Source organism: Scyliorhinus canicula, chromosome 4, assembly GCF_902713615.1.
Source record: "Scyliorhinus canicula chromosome 4, sScyCan1.1, whole genome shotgun sequence".
NCBI classification, from domain to species: Eukaryota; Metazoa; Chordata; class Chondrichthyes; order Carcharhiniformes; family Scyliorhinidae; genus Scyliorhinus; species Scyliorhinus canicula.
In genome coordinates this window covers 186,138,445-186,150,485 of record NC_052149.1, presented here as the reverse complement: position 1 = coordinate 186,150,485, position 12,041 = coordinate 186,138,445, and positions in this window count along the sequence as shown.

Sequence of the window (12,041 nt, the reverse complement as noted above, 5' to 3'; positions counted from 1 at the left end):
AATCAATGTCTGTCTGTGCACCATCATATACTTGTGTGTATATTATGACACGCACAAGCCAATGGCAAAGCCAAAAAAGATGTACATATTGTCAAGCAGTTGTTGAAGAAGGCAATGGACAAACTATCTGACCCATATCTCACACTATTGAGTTACAGAGCATCGCCATTGTTACATCGCCAGCAGCGTTACTCATGAATAGAAGGCTGCATACCACACTTCCATACTTGGCAAAGAAGGAGAATGCATTGGTACTGCAGGAAATGCAAAACATTAAAACAAAACAAAAACAGTTTTATGATAGAGTGTTAAGAACTTTACCACCTGTGAATAGTGATGACATTGTGAGAATAGAAGATGCAGGCACTTGGTCAAGAAAAGCCATTGTACTTGAAGTAGCACCTCGATCCTACAATGTACAGACAGAGGGAGGGTTGGTTTTAAGAAGAAATTGTTGCCCACTCTTGAAAACCAGAGAAGACATTCACAACAATGTGATGGATGACGAATCTATGTCAGAATCAACGCAAGCTGCAGTGTCAGATTGGTCAGCAGTTCCTGAGCATGAGAATGTCGTGGAGAACATTGAATCAACAAGTTCTGAGCAGCAAGGTCAAACTTTGAGAAGATCAACAGAGTCAGAGGAAAACCTGATCGACTCAATTTGTGGATTTGGACTACTTGTACATTATATGCTTGCTGTTCTTGTGTGTTTGTATATATATATTATATATATACTTTATACTTGTTAAACCAGTTTTTAAAATTTTAAAGAAAAAAATCATTACAATTAGACTCACGGGCTAATGATATCACATGTAAATAAACTGATGATAATGTATTAATATATTCCTTCAAAGGAAAGGGGACGTATTGATATCATGGTTGCGTTGCAGTCCACGGACTGATCAATAGGAGTCTCATTAGTATATAAGTGAATGGTAGAGTCAGGTGACCTCAAACTGACTAGGAGCTGGGAAAATTTCTGTGAATGTTCAGGCCATCTGACAAGAACAATACAAGGGGGATAATGTGCAAACTCTGCACAGGCGGTCACCCAAGGCCGTAATCGAATCTGGGTCCCTAATTCTGTGAGGCAGCAGTACTAACCACTCTGCTACCCATGGCTGATCCTCTATTTGAATGCCACACTCAAACACTCTCGCCATATCTCTTGATGCCATTAGACTGTAGAAATCTATCTATTTCCTTCTTAAATATATTCAGTGACTTGGTCTCCACAGTCTTCTGTGATACAGAATTCCACAGGTTCACCAGCCTCTAAGTAAAATAATTTCTGCTCAGCTCAGTCCTAAATGGCCGACCCCATATTCTGAGACCATGGTGACCCCTTGTTCTAGACCACACAGCCAGAACGACATCCCTGTGTTCAGTTTGTCCAACCCTAAAATCTTTTATACATTTCAATGAGATCCACTCTCATTCTTCTAAACTCCAGTGAATACAGGGGCGGGATTCTCCGACCCCCCGCCGGGTCAGAGAATCGCCGGGGGCAGCATGAATCCCGGCCCACCACTCCACCGCAGGAGGGCGAATTCTCCGGTGCCAGTTTTCGGGCGGGGGCATGGATCATGCCACACCGGTCGGGGGCCGTTGGCAGCGGCCCCTCTAGCAATTTTCTGGGCCTCGATTAGCCGAGCGCCCACCCGTTTTCAGCCAGTCCCACCGGTGTGAAATAGACATGGTCCATCCCGGCGGGACCTGGCTTGGAGGGCGGCTAGCGGAGTCCTCTGGGGGGCGCGCAGGGAACCAGCCCCGGGGGGGGGGGGGGGGGGGCCTCCACGGTGCCCTGGCCCGTGATTGGGGCCCACTGATCTGCTGGTGGGCCTGTGCCATGGGACACTCTTTCCCTCCATGCCGGCTTCTGTAGGGCTTCGCCATGGCCGGCACGGAGAAGAAACCATGCTCAGGAAACACGCCGGCGGTTCTGCGCATGCGCCAGAGCATGCCGGCAGTCCTGCGCATGTGCCAGCTCTAATGCCGGCACATGGCAGCACTTCGGCGCTGGTTGGCGCGGTGCGAACCCCTCCGGCGCCGGCCTAGCCCTGGAAGTGTGCAGGATTCTGCAACTTCTGGGCAGCCTGATGCCGGAGTGGTTCGCGCCGCTCTTGGAGCCAACGTCGGGCCATCCTGCCAAGTGCAGGAGAATCCCACCCCCCAGGTATACAGGTCCAGTTAACACAATCTCTCCTTCTATGACAATCCTGCCGTCTCAGAAATGAGTCTGGTGAACCTTTACTGCACTCTTTCTATGGCAAGCGTATCCTTTCTTAGGAAAGGAGACCAAATATGCTGAGTATCATCTCACCAAGGCTCTATACAGAGGCAGTATGACATCTTTGCTCTTGTACCCCAGTCCTCTTGCAATGAAAGTCAATAGACTATTTTGCCTTCCTAACTGCTTGCTGTTCCTGTATGCTTGCTCTGGAGGGGTGGGAGCTTAAGGATTAAATTAAGGATTCATTTCTAATTAAAGTATAGTCTTTCTTTAATTTAACAATGAACTAAAAGTTGCTATTGAGTTGGAAGAAGGTAAGCTTTAGTCCAGCTTTAAAACAGGGCTTATACAGGGTTTGCTTGCAGCTTCAACTAATTCATTGAATAACTGGCTCAGACAGATTTCCAGAGGATTGATTCTGAGAGTTTAAAGCATCTTGGTTTGCTGCTTTGGGTTGCACTGAAGTGCTGAAATAGGAGTGTGGGGTTGAGTGAGTTCTGGGAGGAGGAGGAGAAGAGCTGATCTTTTCATTTTCAACCTTTCCTCAGAAATGGCTGCCTTAGGGCAGCACGGTAGCACAGTAGCTAGCACTGTTGTTTCACAACGCCAGGGTCCCAGGTTCGATTCCATGCTGGGTCACTGTCTGTGCGGTGTCTGCACATTCTCCCCATGTCTGCGTGGGTATCCTCCAAGTGCTCTGGTTTCTCTCACAGTCCAAAGACGGGCAGGTTAGGTGGATTGGCCATAGTGTCCAAAAAGTTAGGAGGGGTTATTGCAGGGGTGGGCAAACTACGGCCCGCGGGCCGCATGCGGCCCGCCAAAGGCATTTCTGCGGCCCGCCAAGTCATTAAAAAAAAAAAAAAAAAATTAAAAAAAATTTTTTTTTTTTTTTAAATTTTTTTTAAGGTTAATGGAGGCGGGCTGTTGGGTTACTTACTGGTATAGGGTGGATACATTGACTTGAGTAGGGTGATCATTGCTCGGCACAACGTCGAGGGCCGAAGGGCCTGTTCTGTGCTGTGCTGTTCTATGTTCTATATGAGGCGCCCAGAATCATAACCGGGTGAAGTAATTATTTTACTTAATATACTATGCGGCCCTTTGTGAATTGTGAATTTTTGAATGTGGCCCTTGCACGGAAAAGTTTGCCCACCCCTGGGTTATTGGGTTATGGGGATAGGGTGGAAGTGAGGGCTTAAGTGGGTTGGTGCAGACTCGATGGGCCGAGTGGCTTCCTTGTACACTGTATGTTCTACTTGTAAAGAAGAGCTTCTGCCTTGGTAAGGAGGATTTTATGAGTATTTCCACTGTACTTGATATACCCTAAAGTCAAGGCGTAAAAGTAAAAGGAGCAATTTAAAGGTAAGTCATGGCAGGGCAGTTTGTCCATGTGGAATGCTTCACTTGTGCAATGTGGAAAGTCAGGGACACTTCCAGTGTCCAGGGTGACCACATCTGCAGGAAGTGTCTCCAGCTACTCAAATCCAAATTTTTGTGCTGGAGCTGAGACTGGAGTCACGGTGGGCAATCTGCAATGATGTGATCTTCGCAGACAACATATACAATGAGGTAGTCACACCGCAGGCAAAGAGTGCACAGGCAGAAAGGTAATGGCTGACTGCCAGACTGAGAAAAAGCACTCAGCAGGTAGTGCAGGAGTCCTCTGGGTCCATCTCCCTCTCTAAAGGGGGGCGGTTTGATTCAGCAGACTGGAGTTAAAGCAGAAATAGGACAATAGACAAGATGAATGCATGGCTGGAGAAACGATTTTAGAGGGAGGGATTGAAGCAACAGTCCGTTTATATGTAACTCTTCGGGTTTTCAGAAAGTTCAATCTATGTCCCATGCACTTGAAAAATAGCTCTGCAGTTAAGTAACTAAGAATGTCCAAAACTGTAGGGTAGATCCAAAAGCAGCATTTAATAAATGGAAGGGCATTAATGAACAAACCACAGTGTTCCTGGCTTGTATGCTGTGTTCTTTAACTGTGATTGAAATATCTTGAAGCAAGGCTGAAAGGAACCCCAGCAGAAGAATAAGGATTAAGTAACAGATAAACCTGTCCAATTTGCCTCAGTTTACTGAAATATTTGGGAAAATTGGAAAGGTAGAAGACCATCCACGTTTCCGGAAATTCTGAAGCTTTGCATTAAAACCACTGTGTGAATATTGCTTGCTCACAGTGTGGGGTCTTGAGCAGTTGGTGGCAACCCTACAGCTAATTTGTTGAACTCGCTAACGCAAGCAACCTTTTTGTTATTTTAAACCTCATCTTCCCAAAGGCCTGCCTCAGCAAACATAGATTACTGCGGTGTTGCTGCCAGCTGTGTGCAACCCACACATTAGAAGCCAGCTGCATGGCCAGAGGAGTGAAAAATAAAAGTGGCTGCAGTGGAATTATTCTTCCATTAAAAGATTTCCTAATGTGGTTAAGAAATTTGCCTCAAAGATCAGAGAAACGTCTTTTACACCAATAATCAGAATTAAAATCCACATTGTTTATTGAAGAAAACGTAAAGCTAGCCACAGAGAGTTAACTAAATGGCTGTTTGTCATTTATTGTACGTATGTTTTCACAGTCAATGATTATAATTTTTGGATTTGGGTTTATTGTCATGTGTACTGAGGTACACATTTTTAATGAAAAGCTTCAGAATTTCCGGAACCATAGATCATTCCACACATGGAAAACATAGGACGTACAATGGATACACAACGTAAATACATAGACACAGACATCGGGTGAAGCATACGGAGTATAGTACTATTCATTAGTAGAGAAGCATGGAGAGATCAGTTCAGTCCATAAGAGGATAATTCAAGAGAGTATAATGTGGGTGGGAGGGAACTTTGATTATACTGCCCACTTTCCCAAGGCAGCGGTGTCGAAAGGTGTAGAAAGGTAGTATGGGCGGCACTTCACAGTCAGGTATTCCAGGTCCGGGGAGCAGTAGTTCGCCAAGGTCGTCATGTCGGAGCACCAGGAGGAGTTGATGAGGAGCAAACCCCTCAACCCTTCACTTTGCCCAATGACGCCGTGCAGTCTATCCAGTGTATTGTGAAGCCATCAGGATGTATGGCACAGTCCGGTGAGGCAGGGGTGAACCATGTCTCGGAGACCACAGCAGTCTCTTACTTCCCTCTCAGAGGTTCTATTGCTATCTCTAAAGAAAAAGAGCTTAATATTCAACTGTTTTTATTCCTTGAACATGTTTATGTACATTTGTCCAGTTATTCATATTCCTATATGGCAATATAATATGGCCATATATTCTATTATCCAGACATGCATATATTTATATTAGACCATTCAGCCCCTTGAGTCAGTTCAACTAATCTGCATCTCAACTTTATTTACCCAACTTTTATCCATACTTCTGATACCGTTACTTAACAAAAGTTTCCTAATATCAGTCCTAAAAAGATCAATTGACCCAACGCCTAAAGTCTTTTGGGAGACAGTCCCCAATTTTCACAACCTCATTATGTGAAAAAGTGGTCTCTAAATTCCATTTTGAGTAGTATTGCTCTCATTCTTGAATTGTGTCTACTTGTTTTGGATTGCCTTAACAAAGGAATTGTTTCTTTGAGTTTACCCGACTGAAAGCTTTAACCATATAAAATCAAAACTCATTAGATCAACCCATCAAACCTCTCAATTCAGAGAGGGATTTTCCAGTCTCAGCTGCAATGGGTTGAGGAGTAGGTGAGGGGCTAACAGAGCAATGGGAGCAGAAAAATAGGTTTCTTGCTGCCATGAAATGACAGTGGATAATTTGCCACCCTAGCTGCTTTGGTGGTTTGTCATTCCTGTTAGAGGCTGGGGTAAAACTGATTTGCAGTGTGCTAATGGGATTCAGATGAAGGCCCAATTGGTACTGTGACACCCCCTCCGCATCGACAGGATGGGGACGTTTCTATTTAAATAGAGGCGAATGGAACTTCAACTTTGACCTTCATCAGTCAGGAGGTGATGGGCAGGTCAGAAGTGATTTCAGGAATAAAGGGGTCAATGGTTATGAGGGAGAGATTTTGGGTGATGTGTGTGAAGGGAAAAGGCTATTAGGCTCTTCTTCAAAGGTGGCAAGTACCATGGTTGCAAGTGACTATGCAGATCCTCATGGTGCAGATCTTGAGATGTTGCTTGGGAGTCAGGTTATTGTGAGTGGACAAAGTTGCAGGTCAGCTCAACTGGACAACTGAAGGGGAACTCCAGCATGTAATACTGACTATACTACTGCATTTGGATAGGTGAGAGTGTGAATGGCAAAGGCAAAAATATTGGGAGATTTCTTGCACATGGCTCGCAGGAGCTATGGCAAGGTCCTTTGCCTCACTGCACAAGCATGATTCCGAGTGACTCAGATGTTCCTCGGAAGAAGGTACGGGGGGCAGAGACGCACACATGCTTCAGAACTGCATACCAAATAAACCACATCAGACATAATTAAAGTGCAAGTGAATTATACTTATAAAAGTGTGACCAGTGTAACAATCATAGTGCATCCATGCAACCTATTGTGAAATCAGAATTTCTTAATTGTTCTTTTCCTCCCACTTCTAAGTGCTCCCGACATCCGTAATTGGGATGGAGGCAGCCTGCTAACCAATTGGTCCTGTTGCTTTGGATGACCATGGCAGTGTTCCTCGAGAGATCTGGGGCGGAATTCTCCGACCCCCCCGCAGGGTCGGGGAATCGCCCGGGGCCGGCATAAATCCCGGCTCCGCTGTGGCCGGAATTCTCCGCCACCCAGGAATCGGCGGGAGCGGGAATCACGCCCTGCCGATCGGCGTGCACCCCGCGGCGATTCTCCAGCCCGCGATGGGCCGAAATCCCGCCACTAGAGGCCAATCTCGCCGACGTGGATTAAACCACCTCTGGTGCCAGCGGGATTGGCGGCGCGAGCGGGCCCCCGGGGGGCCGCAGGGCGATCGGACCCCGGGGGTGCCCCCACGGTGGCCTGGCCCGCGATCGGGACCTATTGATCGGCGGGCGGGCCAGTGCCGTGAGGGCACTCTTTTTCTTCCGCCGCCGCCACGGCCTCCACCATGGCGGAGGCGGAAGAGACCCCCCCTACCGCGCATGCGCCGGTGGTGACGTCAGCGGCCGCTGATGCATCGGCGCATGCGCGGACCGGCGAAGGCCTTTCGGCCAGCCCCTAGGCTGGGCAGCGTAGTGCCAAAGGCCATTGGCACCAGTTTTGGCACCATCGGCAGAGCGGAAACCCCTAGCCCCTAAAGGTGCGGAGAATTCCGCACCTTTGGGGAGGCCCGACGACGGAGTGGTTGGCGCCACTCCGCTACGCTGGGACCCCCCGCCCCGCCGGGTAGGGGAGAATCCCGGCCCTGAGGCCTGGAGACTTACTTTGGACCTTCCATATGGTGACAGAGAACAATGCAGAAGACGTCACAGGCGCGGAGGATTCAAAAGAGCTAGGCACCATCGGAGTCCTGAGTGGAGATCCTAGGGGTGTCCAATTGCTGCTCCTCCGTTTGGGTGCTCGAGAGTCTCTGCCTGACTCCTTGAGTGGGAGGGACACCCGGAAGCAGGCCAAGGTGATCCATCCCCTTGCATAGCTACTGTGAAGCTGACCCATGCTTACAGTGATGGAGTGCAGATCAACTTACATCTTTGGCAAAATTTGCTGGGCCAGGTTCTCCGTGGAGTTCTGCCACCGACCCCATGGTGACCTAATTCATGCACAGATCAGAACCACTTCATTATCCAGCAGGAAGGTGATATCTTCGGCCTCACATGCCACTGAGTGCCTCCGAGATCTCTGCCTGATTTCCATCCCCATCTCTGGCTGTCTATCCAGCAATCTTGGAAGGCTGTTTCAAAGTTCCCATCGTCGGGCCCAAACCTCACAGACACTGCCTCTTCCCTAACACTTCTCTAAGTGCCTGTGAGCTTGGTTGACTCTGGCCATGTGTCCATACAGTGACCACCAGAATGTGAGACCCAGCCTGAATTAGATCTAATACCTACTGAGGTGTGTGTCCCTGGTCTGGGGGAGGGTGCAGTTGTATGCTGTGATGCCTCTACAAGTGCACCTTCTTCCTCTGTAATATCCTCTTTCCGATCTGGTCTTGCCTGAGTGCTGGACAGAGCTTTGTCTCTTTTAGGCTTTGACCTCTTAATGCTCACACCTGTGAGAGGAGATAGTGAGTGACTGCATGAGCTGCCTCCAATATGGAGGAACACATGACCTTTATCTTTCTGTGACATGCATGGATCCTTTCTCAATGGAGGCCAAACGCCAATCTCTCCAACTCCACAGGATCAGTCCCACTTCATCTCTACCAGCTGGGCTACTGCTCCTCAAAGTCAATGAGGTCTTTGAAGTATGTCCAGCTTGCTCCTGTCTTCTCCCACTCTCTCCTATTATGGCTTAACGTCTCCTGTGCAAGAAATGAAATGAAATGAAAAAATGAAATGAAAATCGCTTATTGTCACAAGTCGACTTCAAAGGAAGTTACTGTGAAAAGCCCCTAGTCGCCACATTCCGACACCTGTTCGGGGAGGCTGGTACGGGAATTGAACCCGCGCTGCTGGCCTGCCTTGGTCTGCTTTAAAAGCCAGCTATTTAGCCCAGTGAGCTAAACCAGCCCCTGATGATGGGGTTGAGAGCAGTTGGGTTTCAGGTATCTTTTTCATGCTTCCAGTCAAACAAAGAATCCATTGTGTGTCACATGATTGATGCACTGCAGGTCTTCCAGGGGATCTGGGGAAGTGAGCCCATGTGGGTAAAAGGTTAATGCTCACAGAGGCATGTCATTAGCGTTGCTTGCTGATGCCTTCAATACGTGACTCTCTTCCAACCACAACTCCCAGACTACTTGTAAGCTTTCTGTGTGGAAGGGCTAGCGGGTCCACAGTGTTCGCTCCACCTGCAGAGTGGAAGGACTTCGATGGGGCTATGAAGCATCACCCTATCCTCTTTAGGCCATTTCCTTCCTCAACATCGTTTAGGTTGCTGTCCTTTTAAAAATAGCACCCAGATATGACAGCAGGGTGTACGCCATCCAGCCAGTCATGTCATGTGATACAAAAGAAAATCTCAACTTCATAATTAATGAGGCTGAGGTCACACAAATTTCCAGTGACTTCTGCAATGGGAAACGCTCCCGGTCTCCACCCCAACCACAGGACTTAGTCCTGGAATGGAAAACCTGGCTGAAAGGGATACAAACCAAGTTTGTGCAATCTGCCCTCATTATTTACTGGATGACTGTTATTTCGCTAGATGGTTACAGATTCCCTTCTGTTAAAGGTATAGTCCTAGACAGGCAAATGGATGAGGCCGAATGCTCATTAAGAATTAAGAGCCCTACGGTGCAGAAGGAGGCCATTTGGCCAATCGAGTCTGCACCGGGTTTCTGAAACAGCGCCCCACTAGGCCCATACCCCACACTATCCCTGTAACCCCTCCTAGGGCCAATTTATCATGGCCCATTCACCTAACCTGCACATCTTTGGACTGTGGGAGGAAACCGGAGCACCCGGGGAAAATCCACACAGACACAGGGCGAAAGTGCAAGCTCCACAGAGACAATCACCCGAGATCGGAATTGAACCCAAGTCCCTGGCACTGTGAGGCAGCAGTGCTAGCCACCGTGCCACCCAAAGATTCTTTGTCGGAGGGTGTTGATGAAGAGAATACATAAATGAAAAGATAATGAGTGGAAATTTGCATTCTCTGCACAGAGTCCTGGCTGAGGCGAGAAAACCGGTTGTGCAGCTCTCAGGCGGCAAAGCCAACTTTTCTCACCTGATAATCCAACAAAATTGGGAGGAGTGGCCAATGATGGAAGGGCAGGGCCAGAACCAGGAAATGGCGGCACATGGGGCAGGGCCAGAAAGCCGGCAGCCAGGAATCCCGAGATTGGGGGTCCCTTTTTAAAGGGAGCCCCGATCTCTGATAAAAAACGCAGGACCTCCCTCCCCACAGCGACTAGCAAGGGTAACCATCCCTCCTGTGGAGTTTCCCAGGTAGCACCTTGGCACTCCCCCAGCTCCGTGGAACCCTGGCAGTGCCATGGGTAATACCAGGGGACTGTTGGGCATTGTCCCCCTCCCCCTGCGGTCTACACTTACCTGTGTGCTGCCTGTGTGTTCCCTTCAACTGTTTCCCACTTTTAAAAAAAGCAGTTGTAAAACCCGTTAATGTGCTGTCACATTGGCGAGAGAGGAATTCCTAATGTGGGGGGATGACACGGCAGGGAAGCCCCGTCCCTAATTGTATTTAAACATAATCTAAGTTTGGAAATCTTGCTACCTCACTGACGCTGGCACGAGGGGCCAATAATTTGAACCGACATCGCCATTTGGATTCGTGGTGAATGCGGTGCGAAATCACAGCGAATATAGATGGATGTAGTGTAACTTGGAATGTAGCATTAAACTGTGCACTATGCTCGCTATTGTGAGACAGGCTGTCGAAAATACAAATAAACCTTACGGATTTGGTTTAATTAGAGGTATAAATTATTCCGATTAATTACAGCAAATTGGATACGATGCTTAGGATATTGTTTATTTTGACTATTTCTTTTTTTTAAATTGAATTCTCTAACTTCTCCTGGTCAGTTTAGACAATCCTTAGAAAGTTTAACTCCTAGTTGTTCTCTGTGGTTTAGTCATTAGAGAGTGTGCAATGACCCAGAGAGTGACACAGGTGAAAGAGAGTCTTTATCAGTTTTGCTTGAGTTGCAACCCCAATAAGAACTGAGGAAGCCTCCCAGTACACCTGGGAATGTATGTCCATTGGAAACATGAAGATTTATTGACTGGTGTTGAATTCCAGAGATTGGGTTTGAACCCATCAGAGGGGCTTCCTTTGATCTGACTGCTATGGAACATGCAATATAATGCTTGGCTCAAACCCTGAGGGCTTTTATATTTCTAAAGATATAAGAATTATACCTCTTTGCTTATGAGGTTTATTTGAAATGTAGAATTACACAGTTTTAATCCATATCATTGACCTTAGACATTTTAATAGAATTCACGTGAACTCTAATGTTATATTACATTATACTTTATCGAGGCTGGAATGAAGATTAGCTGCTTCAGGAGAATACACTCCTTAATGTGAAGTAAATCTAAAAGCTCCTTGTACTGGTTCAGTAGCTTGAGTTCATAATGTTCAGCCTCTGCACTTTCAATGGGCGCGAATTAACAGAAGCGAAACAGAGTCCCGTGTCGAGCGTGTTTGGTCGGGTATTTCCAGTCGCTGGCAGTGCTGAGAACCACCCCACTATTATTAAATGGGACTTTCCTTCATTTCAGAGCTTCAGCAAGGAACATCTGTCCTGCTGAGGCTACACTTAGTACCATTTCCTGCACAAATTTGCTTTGCTCGCAGAGCAAAAAGAGATCGAGTGGCATTTTTAAATTGCGCCCCAATCTCTAGACCCCACCCCCCAATGTGGCCCCTCCACCAATATCTCAACTCACATATAAGGGGGTCTTTGAGCCCCTCCATATCCCACCACAGAAGTGCAGGGCACCTCGGACAGGCCCGATTTGCAGTGCAGGCAAAATGCCAACTTGGCACTGCCAAACCTGGCATGCCCCTGCCAGATTGGCAATGCTACCTCAAAGCCTTGACAGTGCCAGGCTAGCACCAGGATGGCACTGCCAGGGTGCTCAGGAGGCACTACCAGAGTGGCAAACTTAAATATGCAAACTTAGGTCCCACTCCCAAATCGCGACATCTCATGAGATCAGTTTGCCGGCCGCATCACGTCCCGAGTCTGGTGCAACGCGGACGTCAGATCATGCCCAATATATTGTTTT